Genomic DNA, 17,367 nt, shown 5'->3' with positions numbered 1-17,367 from the left:
GTTGCAGCTTTCATAACTTGCCCAGTCAGGTATGTAGGATGTAAAGTAGCCTAGGCCACAGATAAGAAAGAATATGTCAGTCGTAAATTTTAATCATGGATTGAATGGTGTAGGCCTAAAATTTGCTGACTATTCTGGTAAGCTATTTAACTTAAATGACCATTTTGCCTGTGCAAATATAACTGTAATCAAATAATTTCCCACCTATAAAACACAACCGTGGAAAATAATAATTCACTGTTTTGTGAATCATGTTACCCCTTGTCTGTAGGACTATCTCAATGTGGCTTGTTGACCTTATCATGGAAAATGTACCTATTATGCCCAATTGCTAAGGCAAATTAAGAATGTAGCCTACAATTAATTTCTAGGCTATAATGTTGTTAGGCTATAATAAATACCATTATTTTAGAGCATGTCTTACTGAAAAGGCTTTTCTAGTTTTAAATGTTATTGCATAGGCAATCGTTAATATCACAACACCAACTGAAAGCCAATATCTTGATTAGCTGTTAGAAACTTTAAAAAGATAATCAACGACAAAATAAGATAATCCCTTGACACAGAGCAAGTGTCTTAATTATATTTCATTTCCCTAATCTCCATCTTCAAATGATGCTCTGATTAGATATTTAAATCCGATGATCATTTCACCCCCAGTATTGTATTCATGTGTATTCCCTTTGGCATAGCCAAATCTCTTTCACGCTGGAATGAATGCATTACATAAACATAGAAAATACATTCGCTGGCTGCGGGCTTCAGCGTATGCCTCTCATTCATCATGCGAGCTGCGCTTCTGTGATTACTGGCAGTAACATTTTACAATTAGCCCAATCACAGCCCTCGATCCGAGATGTCACTGCGGGCGAGTCAGAAGGCTTGGTAAAACAAGACAGTCGCTCCTTGCGCCCCGGCATAGCACCATACACTCATATCCCTGCCCAGTTACTCAGTTGTCAGCTGCAAACTCGAAAAGCACCCTCTCTCTCTTCTCCGCTCTCGTCGCAGCATCACACAACGCCTTTCTGATGGTAGCATCGCACTGATCTACAGCGCGACACAGCCTCCTGCGGAATCCTACAGTGCAGCGATTTTCAAGGCATAAGTGCGTCCGCGTTTGGGATGGGAGGTGTTGCGAGCACGCCGGGTCTGAGCGCACTCGGAGCGGCATAGTGGCTGGACAGGGACTCGCTTATCTGGAGTGTTGATGGGATCCTGCTGCTATTTCCTTTCGCGCTGGATTCTCATGCTTTTTAACTAACACGTCGCTGCCGGGGATTTAAAACGGACCAAATCATAAAGAAGCCTCACAGCCCTGTGGATTAGGATATCAAAAGGCGTTTATTTTTTACTCATCTCGTTGTAATTTGGGAGTAAAGGAGTTGGGATTCATCGGAACGTGCCTGTTACCGCAGTGTCAATGCGACTGCGGCTGTGAACTGATATCCGCAGCGATTACAGGTAAGGACGGGTTTGTCACAGGGTGGCCATTTAACGGGATTATGATTTTAAGTCTTTATCTTTTTATTTCTTGAAGAATTGTGGCGCGGATACCTCTGCACCAGGTAAAGGCGTGTGTACCTGTTCTCTGCGGTATAGCCATGCCGCGCGGAGAACACTGCACCATCTTCCCCTTGCGGGTTTGCGATTTCAGTTAAATAAATTACCTCTGACAATTTTCCCACAATCGCCACCCTGATATAGAATAGGACAATTTATTTTTTATGCTATTCTATGTGAAGTTGTGGTGCGTTTTTCTGCCGTTTTACGCTTGAGAGCATGCATAGTGCTTCATTCATTTTGAGCATTTACTTGCCAGAATTCGTATGCGCGTCTGGCCGCGCTTAACTCTGGAATAGGTCAAGTGATATTGACCAAGTGATATTAGAGAATGTAGCCTACGGGGTGGCAGAATTTCGCAGTGTGTGTTAAGAGACATTGGTCCACCTTCGTACAAGAGTCGGCTATGCAGTATGCTATGTGACATCCTATTGCACAACATGAGGTGGATCTTTTCCCATCACTCTCTTATCTCGTGGATCCTAGCGCAATGACATCCAATAATTCACATCCCACTGTGTAGGACTAGATGTTTCATATGATACCTCTCAGAGAGTCACAGTGGAGCTTGTGCATAGTGTCTCTGTTTTCATGCGTGCTGTAACTCGCGGAAAGCGCATGTTGCATCATGAAAAATTTATTGTAACCTCAAATGGCACATACCCAGTCTCCGTAGCTGGAAAGGGTCGCCGATGATAAGTTGCGGGCTGCATTGCTGCGCGTCGCACGTCTCCACTCAATTGCCCTAGGTCTAGGAACATGACCGATATGGTTTTGGGCTTGGGTAGGAAGCTTCGTGGCTTATACATATATAATAACTTAAATATTTAGCTCCAAACACTAGGCTGCTTGAGGGTAACTCTGTGTAATCTGTGTAAGGAATCAGGCTAAAAGGCTACAACCCTTATGGCTCACACAGAGCTTGTGCCAGGAGGCTTTCTAGTCAGTAGTGGGAGAGGTGATCCTGAGTTGAGCAGCTCAGTAGTCTGGTGTTATGGGAGCACTAGCATCAAAGAGAGGCTGAAAGCTTTCTTTATTAGTCTGTGGTTATAGACCAGTCTACACAGCAGACAGACAGCCAGACAGCCACTGGGACGTATAGTGTAGTAGGCTACCTGGTAGTGTGTCTATTCAATATCCAGTCACCGCCGCACCATTATCCCTTACGACCATAGAAAGCATAGCGCTCTCTCCTTCTGTATAGTGGGATGTAGGTCCTTGACTCATAGTGCAGCTTTAGAGAAACCTTCTCTCTCTCTCTCTCTCTCTCTCTCTCTCTCTCTCTCTCTCTCTCTCTCTCTCTCTCTCTCTCTCTCTCTCTCTCTCTCTCAATTCAATTCAATTCAATTCAATTTAAGGGCTTTATTGGCATGGGAAACGTATGTTAACATTGCCAAAGCAAGTGAAGTAGATAGTAAACAAAAGTGAAATAAAAATAAATATTAACAGTAAACATTACACTCAGAAGTTCCAAAATAATAAAGACATTTCAAATGTCATATTATGTATATATACAGTGTTGTAACAATGTGCAAATAGTTAAAGTACAAATGGGAAAATAAATAAACATAAATATGGGTTGTATTTACAATGGTGTTTGTTCTTCACTGGTTGCCCTTTTCTTGTGGCAACAGATAAGGGAGTTTATCAAAATTGGGTTTGTTTTCGAATTCTTTGTGGATCGCTGTAATCTCTCTCTCTCTCTCTCTCTCTCTCTCTCTCTCTGTCTCTCTGTCTCGCTCTTGTTCTCTCTCTCTCTCAAATCAAATCAAATTGTATTTGCCACATGCGCCGAATACAACAGGTGTAGACCTTACAGTAAAATGCTTACTTACAGCCCTTAACCAACAATACCGTTTTAAGAAAAGCTAAATAAGTGTTAAGTAAAAAATAGATAAGTAAAAAATAAAAATAGCAAATAATTAAAGATCAGCAGTAAAATAAAATAACAGTAGGGAGGCTATGTACAGGAGGTACCGGTACAGAGTCAATGTGCAGGGGCTCTGGTTAGTCGAGGTAATTGAGGTAATATGTACATGTGGGTAGAGTTAAAGTGACTATGCATAGAGGTCCTATGCATAGTCGCTCTCTCTCTCTCTCTCTCTCTCTCTCTCTCTCTCTCTCTCTCTCTCTCTCTCTCTCTCTCTCTCTCTCTCTCTCTCTCTCTCTCTCTCTCTCTCTCTCTCTGTTTTGCTCCCTCCTTCCATTGCCAGCAGCAGCTGCTACTCTAGCCCATACAGAATGCGTAACTGACTAGAGAAGTAGCTCTGGTCAGCTCAGTCATACCACACTAAAGTCTATACACTATAGTAGGTATATACATTATTACACTATAGCCTACACACTATAGTAGGTATAAATTATTACACTATAGCCTACATATTATAGTATACATTATTACACTATAGCCTACATACTGTAGTATACATTATTACACTATAGCCTATACACTATATATGCATTCACTTCAGCCTATGTGTTCCCTTCAGGTCACTCTGAAATGGTATAAGGTTTGGATATGTATTTCGGTGGCTGTATTAGTGAATAGTGTGAGGCTCCATCCAATGGATGATCATGCTGGGCTGAGTGTGTCTGGAGGGAGGGAGCTCTTCACAGAACAGGGCCGGGGAGACTGAGAGCTGCAGTAAGGGGTCAGAACAGGGCCGGGGGAGACTGAGAGCTGCAGTAAGGGGTCAGAACAGGGCCGGGGGAGACTGAGAGCTGCAGTAAGGGGGTCAGAACAGGGCCGGGAGACTGAGAGCTGCAGTAAGGGGTCAGAACAGGGCCGGGGGAGACTGAGAGCTGCAGTAAGGGGGTCAGAACAGGGCCGGGGAGACTGAGAGCTGCAGTAAGGGGTCAGAACAGGGCCGGGGAGACTGAGAGCTGCAGTAAGGGGTCAGAACAGGGCCGGGGAGACTGAGAGCTGCAGTAAGGGGTCAGAACAGGGCCGGGGAGACTGAGAGCTGCAGTAAGGGGTCTGCTCTATCCCATTGACTATTGCCTTCATGAATGATAATGAATAAATCTGTTGGTGTGCAGTGCTGTACCTGAATAGACTAATACACTTCTGATACGTACTTCATAGAGTTAAGTGCAGTCAGTTGCAGCTTTTAATGATCATTGCTTTTGTATTATTTTCATTATTTGGATCCCTATTAGCCCACACCATTGGGGACAGCTAGTCTTACTGGGGTCCGATACGTAACGTAAAATACATTACAAACAATATTACTTGACGATTTACATACATAAAAAAAGATTAACATGTAGACATACACTACCACAGCTTTGCACACTCTTGGCATTCTCTCAACCAGCTTCACCTGGAATGCCTTTCCAACAGTCTTGAAGGAGTTCCCACATATGCTGAGCACTTGTTGGCTGCTTTTCCTTCACTCTGCGGTCCAACTCATCCCAAACCATCTCTATTGGGTTGAGGTCAGGGGATTTGTGGAGGCCAGGTCATCTGATGCAGCACTCCATCACTCTCCTCCTTGGTAAAATAGCCCTTACACAGCCTGGAGGTGTTTTGGGTCATTGTCCTGTTTAAAAACAAATGATAGTCCCACTAAGCCCAAACCAGATGGGATGGCGTATCGCTGCAGAATGCTGTGGTAGCCATGCTGGTTAAGTGTGCCTTGAATTCTAAATAAATCACAGACAATGTCACCAGCAAAGCACACCCACACCATAACACCTCCTCCTCCATGCTTTATGGTGGGAAATACACATGCAGAGATAATCCGTTCACCCACACTGAGTCTCACAACGACACGGCGGTTAGAACCACAACTTCCATCAATGTAATTGTCCGCATCACTTCCAATCCCCCATATATTTTTTTGCAAATATATATATACATATATATATATATATATATATATGTCACGCCCTGACTCAGAGGACGCTTATATGTTGAGTCAGGGTGTGTATATTCATTGTTGTGATGTTCTATGTTGTATTTGCTATGTTTAGATCTAGGATGTTTAGATCTATGTTGGCCGGTGTGGTTCCCAATCAGAGGCAGCTGTCGCTGGTTGTCTCTGATTGGGGACCATACTTAGGCAGCCTATTGGCACTAGTGGGTTGTGGGATCTTGTTCCGTGTTAAGGTATGTTGTGTTGTGCTGCCTTGGACTTCACGTTTCGTTTCATTTGTTATTTTGTCGTTGTGGGTAATATTTAATAAACATGTACGCATATCACGCTGCGCCTTGGTCCGTCCCGTCTATATACGAACGTGACAGAAGATCCCACCAAACGAGGACCAAGCAGCGTGTTCAGGAACAAACGCCGGGAATTCAACAGGAGGTTACATTAGTAGATGTCCTCCTCGGTTGGGGGAGAATTACGGAGGAGGAGGCCGTCCGTTGCCGGAAGGCGATGAAGGAGGATGCCCAGGTAGGAGAGGAGAAACGGCGCCAACAGTGCCGACGATGGAGACCCGAGAGGCAACCCCAATAACATTTTTGGGGGGGGCACACGGTGTGGACGACGAGGCAGCAGGAGGCCGTTAAAGGGCGGATCTGCAGGTTAGGAGAGGAGGCCACCAGGTTACGGGAGCTATTGGTTCAGAGGGAGCAGGAGTTATTCGGTCAGAGGGAGGAGCTACAGGAGGCAAAAAGGGAGAAGGAAGGTGTAGAGGCACGGCGAGAGGAGCTGGTTAGGCAGCAGAAGGAGCGGGGGTTTATAAAGGAACCCAGTCCCGCTCCTCGCACCAAGCAAGTGGTGCGTGTCGCCAGTCCGGTCCGGCCCGTTCCTGCTCCCCGCACTAAGCCAGTGGTGCGTGTTCCCAGTACGGCCCGACCCGTTCCCGCTCCTCGCACCAAGCAAGTGGTGCGTGTCGCCAGTCCGGTCCGGCCCGTTCCTGCTCCCTGCACTAAGCCAGTGGTGCGTGTTCCCAGTACGGCCCGACCTGTTCCTGCTCCCCGCACTAAGCCAGTGGTGTGTGTTCCCAGTACGGTCCGGCCCGTTCCTGCTCCTCGCATCAAGCCAGTGGTGCGCGTCGCCAGCCCGGTCCGGCCTGTTCCTGCCCCTCGCACTAAGCCAGTGGTGCCTCGCACCAAGCCAGTGGTGCGCATCGCCAGCCCGGTCCGGCCTGTTCCTGTCCCTCGCACCAAGCCAGTGGTGCGCGTCGCCAGCCCGGTCCGGCCTGTTCCTGCCCCTCGCACCAAGCCAGTGGTGCGCGTCGCCAGCCCGGCCCGGCCTGTTCCTGCCCCTCGCACCAAGCCAGTGGTGCGCGTCGCCAGCCCGGCCCGGCCTGTCCCTGCCCCTTGCACCAAGCCAGTGGTGCGCGTCGCCAGCCCGGTCCGGCCTGTTCCTGTCCCTCGCACCAAGCCAGTGGTGCGCGTCGCCAGCCCGGCCCGGCCTGTTCCTGCCCCTCGCACCAAGCCAGTGGTGCGCGTCGCCAGCCCGGCAAGTGTCGCCAGCCCGGCCCGGCCTGTTCCTGCCCCTCGCACCAAGCAAGTGGTGCGTGTCGCCAGTCCGGTCCGGCCCGTTCCTGCTCCCCGCACTAAGCCAGTGGTGCGTGTTCCCAGTACGGCCCGACCCGTTCCTGCTCCCCGCACTAAGCCAGTGGTGTGTGTTCCCAGTACGGTCCGGCCCGTTCCTGCTCCTCGCATCAAGCCAGTGGTGCGTGTCGCCAGCCCGGTCCGGCCTGTTCCTGCCCCTCGCACTAAGCCAGTGGTGCGTGTCGCCAGCCCGGTCCGGCCTGTTCCTGTCCCTCGCACCAAGCCAGTGGTGCGCGTCGCCAGCCCGGTCCGGCCTATTCCTGTCCCTCGCACCAAGCCAGTGGTGCGCGTCGCCAGCCCGGTCCGGCCTGTTCCTGTCCCTCGCACCCAAGCCAGTGGTGCGCGTCGCCAGCCCGGTCCGGCCTGTTCCTGCCCCTCGCACCAAGCCAGTGGTGCGCGTCGCCAGCCCGGCCCGGCCTGTCCCTGCTGCTTGCACCAAGCTAGTGGTGCGCGTTGCCAGCCCGGTCCGGCCTGTTCCTGTCCCTCGCACCAAGCCAGTGGTGCGCGTCGCCAGCCCGGCCCGGCCTGTTCCTGCCCCTCGCACCAAGCCAGTGGTGCGCGTCGCCAGCCCGGCCCGGCCTGTTCCTGTACCTCGCACCAAGCCAGTGGTGCACGTCGCCAGCCCGGCCCGGCCTGTTCCTGCCCCTCACACCAAGCCAGTGGTGCGTGTTCCTAGTCCGGTCCGGCCCGTGCCTGCTCCTCACACCAGACCAGTGGTGCGGGTGTCCAGTCCGGCACGGCCCGTGCCTGTTCCACCGGTGCCTGGTGCCGTTTAATCAATCTCTGTGTTCAACAAATTTACCAACTTTTTAGTTTTGTCCTCACTCATCTTTTTTCGTTAAACTTTTTCACCCCGGACGTTTTATCCCGAGACAGAAGAGTCATTTTCCTGTGCGTTTTAGCTGCCAATTTTACTTTATTTTCCTTTTTTCCATCGCAACTTTTTTCCCTTATTCAACTTTTTCACTCCGGACGCTTTATCTGGACATGGTTTGTCAACATCTTCAACAGCCGAAGCTAAGTAGTAACATTAACATGATGTCTTCTAATTGCAGTCGCTGTACTCATAATATACAGGAGAACGATCGCCTTACGGCGAGAATAGCTGTGCTACAAGCCCAGCTTCAGACGCAATCGTTAGGCAAGGGTAATTTCAGTGTAGGAAAGGAAGAAACAGCGTCTGTGCCACCAGTAAGTACAGACAGTAACGTTAGTATAAATCCCCCGCACAGTCCCCGCAGCCGGACAACTTTCTCATGGCTTCTGGAGGGAAATACTGTTGGAATGCTCAACCGGTGTCGCTCATTCAGCCGACAGAAACCTTCAACCGGGTTTTCCCCATTATGTAGCGAGTCGGAGTCTGAGTCTGAGTCTTCTCTTGTCTCTACTCCTCCCGTTACGGGGTCTGAGACGCCGAAGGCTCCCACCATTAGCTCTGACAAATTGAAAACCCTAGTCATTGGCGACTCCATTACCCGCAGTATTAGACTTAAAACGAATCACCCAGCGATCATACACTGTTTACCAGGGGGCAGGGCTACCGACGTTAAGGCTAATCTAAAGATGGTGCTGGCTAAAGCTAAAACTGGCGAGTGTAGAGAGTATAGAGATATTGTTATCCACGTCGGCACCAACGATGTTAGGATGAAACAGTCAGAGGTCACCAAGTGCAACATAGCTTCAGCTTGTAAATCAGCTAGAAAGATGTGTCGGCATCGAGTAATTGTCTCTGGCCCCCCTCCCAGTTAGGGGAAGTGACGAGCTCTACAGCAGAGTCTCAGCACTCAATCGCTGGTTGAAAACTGTTTTCTGCCCCTCCCAAAAGATAACATTTGTGGATAATTGGCCCTCTTTCTGGGACTCACCCACAAACAGGACCAAGCCTGACCTGCTGAGGAGTGACGGACTCCATCCTAGCTGGAGGGGTGCTCTCCTCTTATCTACCAACATAGATAGGGCTCTAACTCCTCTAGCCCCACAGTGAAATAGGGTGCAGGCCAGGCAGCAGGCTGTTAGCCAACCTGCCAGCTTAGTGGAGTCTGCCAATAGCATAGTCAGTGTAGTCAGCTCAGCCATACCCATTGAGACTGTGTCTGTGCCTCGACCTAGGTTGGGCAAAACTAAACATGGCGGTGTTCACCCTAGCAATCTTATTAGGATAAAGACCTCCTCCATTCCTGCCATTATTGAAAGAGATTGTGATACCTCACATCTCAAAATAGGGTTACTTAATGTTAGATCCCTCACTTCAAAGGCAGTCATAGTCAATGAACTAATCACTGATCATAATCTTGATGTGATTGGCCTGACTGAAACATGGCTTAAGCCTGATGAATTTGCTGTGTTAAATGAGGCCTCACCTCCTGGTTACACTAGTGACCATATTCCCCGTGCATCCCGCAAAGGCGGAGGTGTTGCTAACATTTACGATAGCAAATTTCAATTTACAAAAAAAAAATGGCGTTTTCATCTTTTGAGCTTCTAGTCATGAAATCTATGCAGCCTACTCAATCACTTTTTATAGCTACTGTTTACAGGCCTCCTGGGCCATATACAGCGTTCCTCTCTGAGTTTCCTGAATTCCTATCAGACCTTGTAGTCATAGCAGATCATATTCTAATTTTTTGTGATTTTAATATTCACATGGAGAAGTCCACAGACCCACTCCAAAAGTCTTTCGGAGCCATCATCGACTCAGTGGGTTTTGTCCAACATGTCTCTGGACCTACTCACTGCCACAGTCATACTCTGGACCTAGTTTTGTCCCATGGAATAAATGTTGTAGATCTTAATGTTTTTCCACAAAATCCTGGACTATCGGACCACCATTTTATTACGTTTGCAATCGCAACAAATAATCTGCTCAGACCCCAACCAAGGAGCATCAAAAGTCGTGCTATAAATTCTCAGACAACACAAAAATTCCTTGATGCCCTTCCAGACTCCTTCTGCCTACCCAAGGACGTCAGAGGACAAAAATCAGTTAACCACTTAACTGAGGAACTCAATTTAACCTTGCGCAATACCCTAGATGCAGTTGCACCCCTAAAAACGAAAAACATTTGTCATAAGAAACTAGCTCCCTGGTATACAGAAAATACCCGAGCTTTGAAGCAAGCTTCCAGGAAATTGGAACGGAAATGGCGCCACACCAAACTGGAAGTCTTCCGACTAGCTTGGAAAGACAGTACCGTGCAGTACCGAAGAGCCCTCACTGCTGCTCGATCATCCTACTTTTCCAACTTAATCGAGGAAAATAAGAATAATCCAAAATTTCTTTTTGATACTGTTGCAAAGCTAACTAAAAAGCAGCATTCCCCAAGAGAGGATGGCTTTCACTTCAGCAGTAATAAATTCATGAACTTCTTTGAGGAAAAGATCATGACCATTAGAAAGCAAATTACGGACTCCTCTTTGAATCTGCGTATTCCTCCAGGGCTTAGCTGTCCTGGATCTGCACAGCTCTGCGAGGGCCTGGGATCGGGAGAGACACTTAAGTGTTTTAGTACTATATCTCTTGACACAATGATGAAAATAATCATGGCCTCTAAACCTTCAAGCTGCATACTGGATCCTATTCCTACTAAACTGCTGAAGGAGCTGCTTCCTGTGCTTGGCCCTCCTATGTTGAACATAATAAACAGCTCTCTATCCACCGGATGTGTACCAAACTCACTAAAAGTGGCAGTGATAAAGCCTCTCTTGAAAAAGCCAAACCTTGACCCGGAAAATATAAAAAACTATCGGCCTATATCGAATCTTCCATTCCTCTCAAAAAATTTTTTGAAAAAGCTGTTGCGCAGCAACTCACTGCCTTTCTGAAGACAAACAATGTGTACGAAATGCTTCAGTCTGGTTTTAGACCCCATCATAGCACTGAGACTGCACTTGTGAAGGTGGTAAATGACCTTTTAATGGCGTCAGACCGAGGCTCTGCATCTGTCCTCGTGCTACTAGACCTTAGTGCTGCCTTTGACACCATCGATCACCACATTCTTTTGGAGAGACTGGAAACCCAAATTGGTCTACACGGACAAGTTCTGGCCTGGTTTAGATCTTACCTGTCGGAAAGATATCAGTTTGTCTCTGTGAATGGTCTGTCCTCCGACAAATCAACTGTACATTTCGGTGTTCCTCAAGGTTCCGTTTTAGGACCACTATTGTTTTCACTATATATTTTACCTCTTGGGGATGTTATTCGAAAACATAATGTTAACTTTCACTGCTATGCGGATGACACACAGCTGTACATTTCAATGAAACATGGTGAAGCCCCAAAATTGCCCTCGCTAGAAGCCTGTGTTTCAGACATAAGGAAGTGGATGGCTGAAAACTTTTTACTTTTAAACTCGGACAAAACAGAGATGCTTGTTCTAGGTCCCAAGAAACAAAGAGATCTTCTGTTAAATCTGACAATTCATCTTGATGGTTGTAAAGTCGTCTCAAATAAAACTGTGAAGGACCTCGGCGTTACTCTTGACCCTGATCTCTCTTTTGACGAACATATCAAGACTGTTTCAAGGACAGCTTTTTTCCATCTACGTAACATTGCAAAAATCAGAAATTTTCTGTCCAAAAATGATGCAGAAAAATTAATCCATGCATTTGTTACTTCTAGGTTAGACTACTGCAATGCTCTATTTTCCGGCTACCCGGATAAAGCACTAAATAAACTTCAGTTAGTGCTAAATACGGCTGCTAGAATCCTGACTAGAACCAAGAAATTTGATCATATTACTCCAGTGCTAGCTTCCCTACACTGGCTTCCTGTTAAGGCAAGGGCTGATTTCAAGGTTTTACTGTTAACCTATAAAGCGTTACATGGGCTTGCTCCTACCTATCTTTCCGAGTTGGTCCTGCCGTACATACCAATACGTACGCTACGGTCACAAGACGCAGGCCTCCTAATTGTCCCTAGAATTTCTAAGCAAACAGCGGGAGGCAGGGCTTTCTCCTATAGATCTCAATTTTTATGGAACAGTCTGCCTACCCATGTGAGAGACGCAGACTCGGTCTCAACCTTTAAGTCTTTACTGAAGACTTATCTCTTCAGTAGGTCATATGATTGAGTGTAGTCTGGCCCAGGAGTGTGAAGGTGAACGGAAAGGCTCTGGAGCAACGAACAGCCCTTGCTGTCTCTGCCGGGCCGGTTCCCCTCTCCACTGGGGTTCTCTGCCTCTAACCCTGTTGCAGGGGCTGAGTCACTGGCTTGCTGGTGCTCTTTCATGCCGTCCCTGGGAGGGGTGCGTCACTTGAGTGGGTTGAGTTACTGACGTGATCTTCCTGTCTGCGTTGGCGCCCCCCCTTGGTTTGTGCTGTGGTGGAGACCTCTGTGGGCTATACTCGGCCTTGTCTCAGGATTGTAAGTTGGTGGTTGAGGATATCCCTCTAGTGGTGCGGGGGCTGTGCTTTGGCAGAGTGGGTGGGGTTATATCCTTCCTGTTTGGCCCTGTCCGGGGTTTCTTCGGATGGGGCCACAGTGTCTCCGGACCGCTCCTGTCTCAGCCTCCAGTATTTATGCTGCAGTAGTTTATGTGTCGGGGGGCTGGGGTTAGTTGGTTATACCTGGAGTACTTCTCCTGTCTTATCCAGTGTCCTGTGTGAATTTAAGTATGCTCTCTCTAATTCTCTCGTTCTCTCTTTCTCTCTGAGAACCTGAGCCCTAGGACCATACGTCAGGACTACCGGGCATGATGACACCTTGCTGTCCCCAGTCCGCCTGGCCTTGCTGCTATTCCAGTTTCAACTGTTCTGCCTGCGGTTATGGAACCCCTACCTGTCCCAGACCTGCTGTTTTCAACTCTTAATGATCGGCTATGAAAAGCCAACTGAGATTTATTCCTGATTATTATTTGACCATGCTTGTCACTTATGAACATTTTTGAACATCTTGGCATGGTTCTGTTATAATCTTCACCCGGCACAGCCAGAAGAGGACTGGCCACCCCTCATAGCCTGGTTCCTCTCTAGGTTTCTTCCTAGGTTTTCGCCTTTCTAGGGAGTTTTTCCTAGCCACCGTGCTTCTACACCTGCATTACTAGCTGTTTGGGGTTTTAGGCTGGGTTTCTGTACAGCACTTCGAGATATTAGCTGATGTAAGAAGGGCTATATAAAATAAAATTGATTGATTGATTGATTGGTCCGGCACCGGTCAGCTGCTCCACTCCGGAGCCAGAGCATTCCGCTCCACCGGGGTCCAGTCCAGATCCGGTCAGCGGATCCACTCCGGAGCCAGAGCAGTCCGCTCCACCGGTGCCCAGTTCAGCTCCGGTCAGCTGCTCCACTCCGGAGCCAGAGCAATCCGCTCCACCGGGGTCCAGTCCAGCTCCAGTCAGCGGTTCCAGTCCAGACCCAGACGTCAGCCCCTCTCCAGGTTCGGGGTCTCCCACACCAGGGTCCAGACAGGGCTTGGTACTTTGTGGGAGGAAGGAGAGGGGAAGCAGCGCGCCGAGGTCCAGACCAGACCAGGGGCGCAACAGGGAGGCAGAGAATAGGTGGTGGTCACGCCCGGAGCCGGATCCGCCTCCGAGGCGGAATGCCCACCCGGCCTCTACCCTGTTATGTTTATGTGGCGCGGTCGGAGTCCGCACCTTTGGGGGGGGGGTACTGTCACGCCCTGACTCAGAGGACGCTTATATGTTGAGTCAGGTTGTGTATATTCATTATTGTGATGTTCTATGTTGTATTTGCTATGTTTAGATCTAGGATGTCTAGATCTATGTTGGCTGGTGTGGTTCCCAATCAGAGGCAGCTGTCGCTCGTTGTCTCTGATTGGGGACCATACTTAGGCAGCCTATTGGCACTAGTGGGTTGTGGGATCTTGTTCCGTGTAAGGTATGTTGTGTTGTGCTGCCTTGGACTTCACGTTTCATTTCATTTGTATTTTGTCGTTGTGGTTAATATTTAATAAACATGTACGCATATCACACTGCGCCTTGGTCCGTCCCGTCTGTATATGATCGTGACAATATATATATGTATATATACATATACACTACCAGTCAAAAGTTTGGACACACCTACTTATTCAAGGGTTTTTCTTTATTTTTTATAAATTTCTACATTGTAGAATAATAGTGAAGACATCAAAACTATGAAATAACACATATGGAATCATGTAGTAACCAAAAACGTGTTAAACAAATCAAAATATATTTTATATTTGAGATTCTTCAAATAGCCACCCTTTGCCTTGATGACAGCTTTGCACACTCTTGGCATTCTCTCAACCAGCTTCATGAGGTTGTCACCTGGAATGCATTTCAATTAGCAGGTGTACCTTCTTAAAAGTTCATTTGTGGAATTTCTTTCCTTCTTCTTAATGCGTTTGAGCCAATCAGTTGTGTTGTGACAAGGTAGTGGGGGTATACAGAAGATAGCCCTATTTGGTAAAAGACCAAGTCCATATTATGGCAAGAACAGCTCAAAAAAGCAAAGAGAAACGACAGTCCATCATTACTTTAAGACATGAAGGTCAGTCAATAAGGAACATTTCAAGAACTTTGATATTTTCTTCAAGTGTAGTCGCACTTGAAGAACTGGCTATCATGACTGCCACAGGAATGGAAGACCCAGAGTTACCTCTGCTGCAGAGGATAAGTTCATTAGAGTTACCAGCCTTAGAAATTGCAGCCCAATTAAATGCTTCACAGAGTTCAAGTCACAGACACATCTCAACATCAACTGTTCAGAGGAGACTGTGTGAATCAGGCCTTCATGGTCAAATTGCTGCAAAGAAACCACTACTAAAGGACACCAATAAGAAGAAGAGATTTGCTTGGGCCAAGAAACACGAGCAATGGACATTAGACCGGTGGAAATCTGTCCTTTGGTCTGATGAGTCCAAAATTGAGATTTTTGGTTCCAACCGCCATGTCTTTGTGAGACTCAGAGTAGGTGAACGGATGATCTCCACATGTGTGGTTCCCACTGTGAAGCATGGAGGAAGAGGTGTGATGGTGTGGGGGTGCTTTGCTGGTGACACTGTCTGTGATTTATTTAGAATTCAAGGCACACTTAACCAGCATGGCTACCACAGCATTCTGCAGCGATACACCATCCCATCTGGTTTGCGCTTAGTGGGACTATAATTTGTTTTTCAACAGGACAATGAGGCAAAACACACCTCAAGGCTGTGTAAGGGCTATTTCACCAAGAAGGAGAGTGATGGAGTGCTGCATCAGATGACCTGGCCTCCACAATCCCCCGACCTCAACCCAACTGAGATGGTTTGGGATGAGTTGGACCGCAGAGTGAAGGAAAAGCAGCCAACAAGTGCTCAGCATATGTGGGAACTCCTTCAAGACTGTTGGAAAAGCATTCCTCATTAAGCTGGTTGAAAGAATGCCAAGAATGTGCAAAGCTGTTATGAAGGCAAAGGGTGGCTACTTTGAAGAATCTAAAATATAAAACATATTGTGATTTGTTTAAATTTTTTTTGGTTACTACATGATTCCATATGTGTTATTTGTATCTATCTACAATGTAGAAAATAGTAAAAATAAAGAAAAACCCTTGAATGAGTAGGTGTGTCCAAACTTTTGACTGGTACTGTATATAAAAAAAACTACAACTAAAGACACACACATGTATTGCTGTTCTAGTTGTTGTTCATCTGTTGCTCAGCCCAACTGTTTACCTGTGAGGGAACAAGTGTTTGCATTTGTGTGTGTCCATGGATGGCAGGGTAAGTGGAACAGCTGGCAGAGGGTAGGTGGTTACCTGCAGGCCACTGAACCGCTGGGCCAGTCTGGCCATGGATGGCAGGGTAACTGGAGCGCTAGCTGCTGTTAGGAGGGTGTGTGTGTGTCCTCGCCTGGGTTTGTATTCTCATCTGTGTCTGTATGTGTTCTATCCTGTGTGTGTGTGTGTCTGTGTGTGTGTGTGTGTGTGCAATCCCGCCACATCCCGCCTCATTCCTCCTGTCACAGTGGGCACCCCATCTCAAGGGGAAACATTTCGTTCCCAGCACACTTTGATACTCCTTTAGCTGTCGTCTCAGTCTAACATGGCCTGGTGCCTTCCAGCTCAGCTAGCAGCCTTGAGTCTAACATGGCCTGGTGCCTTCCAGCTCAGCTAGCAGCCTTGAGTCTAACATGGCCTGGTGCCTTCCAGCTCAGCTAGCAGCCTTGAGTCTAACATGGCCTGGTGCCTTCCAGCTCAGCTAGCAGCCTTGAGTCTAACATGGCCTGGTGCCTTCCAGCTCAGCTAGCAGCCTTGAGTCTAACATGGCCTGGTGCCTTCCAGCTCAGCTAGCAGCCTTGAGTCTAACATGGCCTGGTGCCTTCCAGCTCAGCTAGCAGCCTTGAGTCTACTGGCATTGTCCATCCACACCATCCTATAGGAATTTAACTGCAGCGTTTATCGGCCTGTAAGCACTTAATGTTGACATACTACCCCCTGTTTGTTGGCTGCTGTTGTGACTGGAATTTGGACCTGGAGACCATGGCCTTGTCAATATTGTGACACCCCTGAACTGATATACTCCCACTAGTACAGCCTTGATTTTTGAGATAAGGTGCTGTGTAGTTCAAATAAAAATGAATGTTCAAATAATTTGAGACAAGACCGAATCAGAGAAATGAATGAAATCTCCACAATGACATGAATGCTGCTCAGTAGCCCAAGAGGAAGTTTGGACACACACACACTATCATGTTAAATTATGCGTGTGTGTGTGTGTGAGCCGCTAGCCGGTATGAATGCTCACTAGCAGAGCCACCGCAGTGTCAGGCTGAATGATGGGTCTGTGGAGTTGATCTGAATGGAAGACTCTGTTTGCTGCTGTGTTTGTGTGTTTGTGTGTGTGTTTGTGTGTGTTTGTGTGTGTGTGTATGTGTGTGTGTGTGTGTGTGTGTGTGGAATCACCACCCCAAATGGGCTGAGCGAAGGCTACCAGACACAGGCTATTGGCCGATAGACCCCCCCTCGCAACCTGACGCGTCGAGACGGCCAACAGTATTTCCTTTTTGCATCACCAGCTATTACCAGAAGCACGTACTGTCCCTCATATCTTAGACCAGATAGTTATGGAATTGACTGCGTTGATGGTGCTATGAGTTTTGATGTTTTACACTGTATATCAACGTATTAGTTTAGGCTGTATAGATGATGTCTTGTCTGAGAGATCGGTTTCAGGGTTATGGGGGTCAGAATAGGGAGTTTGAAACTAATGAACCATTCGTATGTACCATAGAAAACTATGCATTGATGCAGGGAAGAGTGCTGACACCAGGGACTTTCCACCTTCAGTGAGAAACCATGTACATTAGCAGCAGTGCATTCTGTGGGAAGAA

At 47.6% G+C, this 17,367-nt stretch overlaps 1 protein-coding gene across 3 annotated transcripts in view; it reads left to right on the top strand.

The window, feature by feature from the left end:
* Positions 1 to 895: 895 nt before the first annotated feature.
* Positions 896 to 17,367, top strand: part of LOC121550041 (plexin-A4-like) — a 415,766-nt gene continuing 399,294 nt past the window's right edge. For all 3 annotated transcript variants that reach the window (XM_041862120.2, XM_045225661.1, XM_045225663.1), the window contains exon 1: positions 896 to 1,464. The gene's annotated coding sequence lies outside the window, so the exon portion shown is untranslated. The remainder of the gene's footprint in view (positions 1,465 to 17,367) is intronic.

The sequence above is a fragment of the Coregonus clupeaformis genome, chromosome 2, assembly GCF_020615455.1.
Source record: "Coregonus clupeaformis isolate EN_2021a chromosome 2, ASM2061545v1, whole genome shotgun sequence".
Classification (NCBI taxonomy): domain Eukaryota; kingdom Metazoa; phylum Chordata; class Actinopteri; order Salmoniformes; family Salmonidae; genus Coregonus; species Coregonus clupeaformis.
This window is presented reverse-complemented; position numbering and strand designations above follow the sequence as displayed.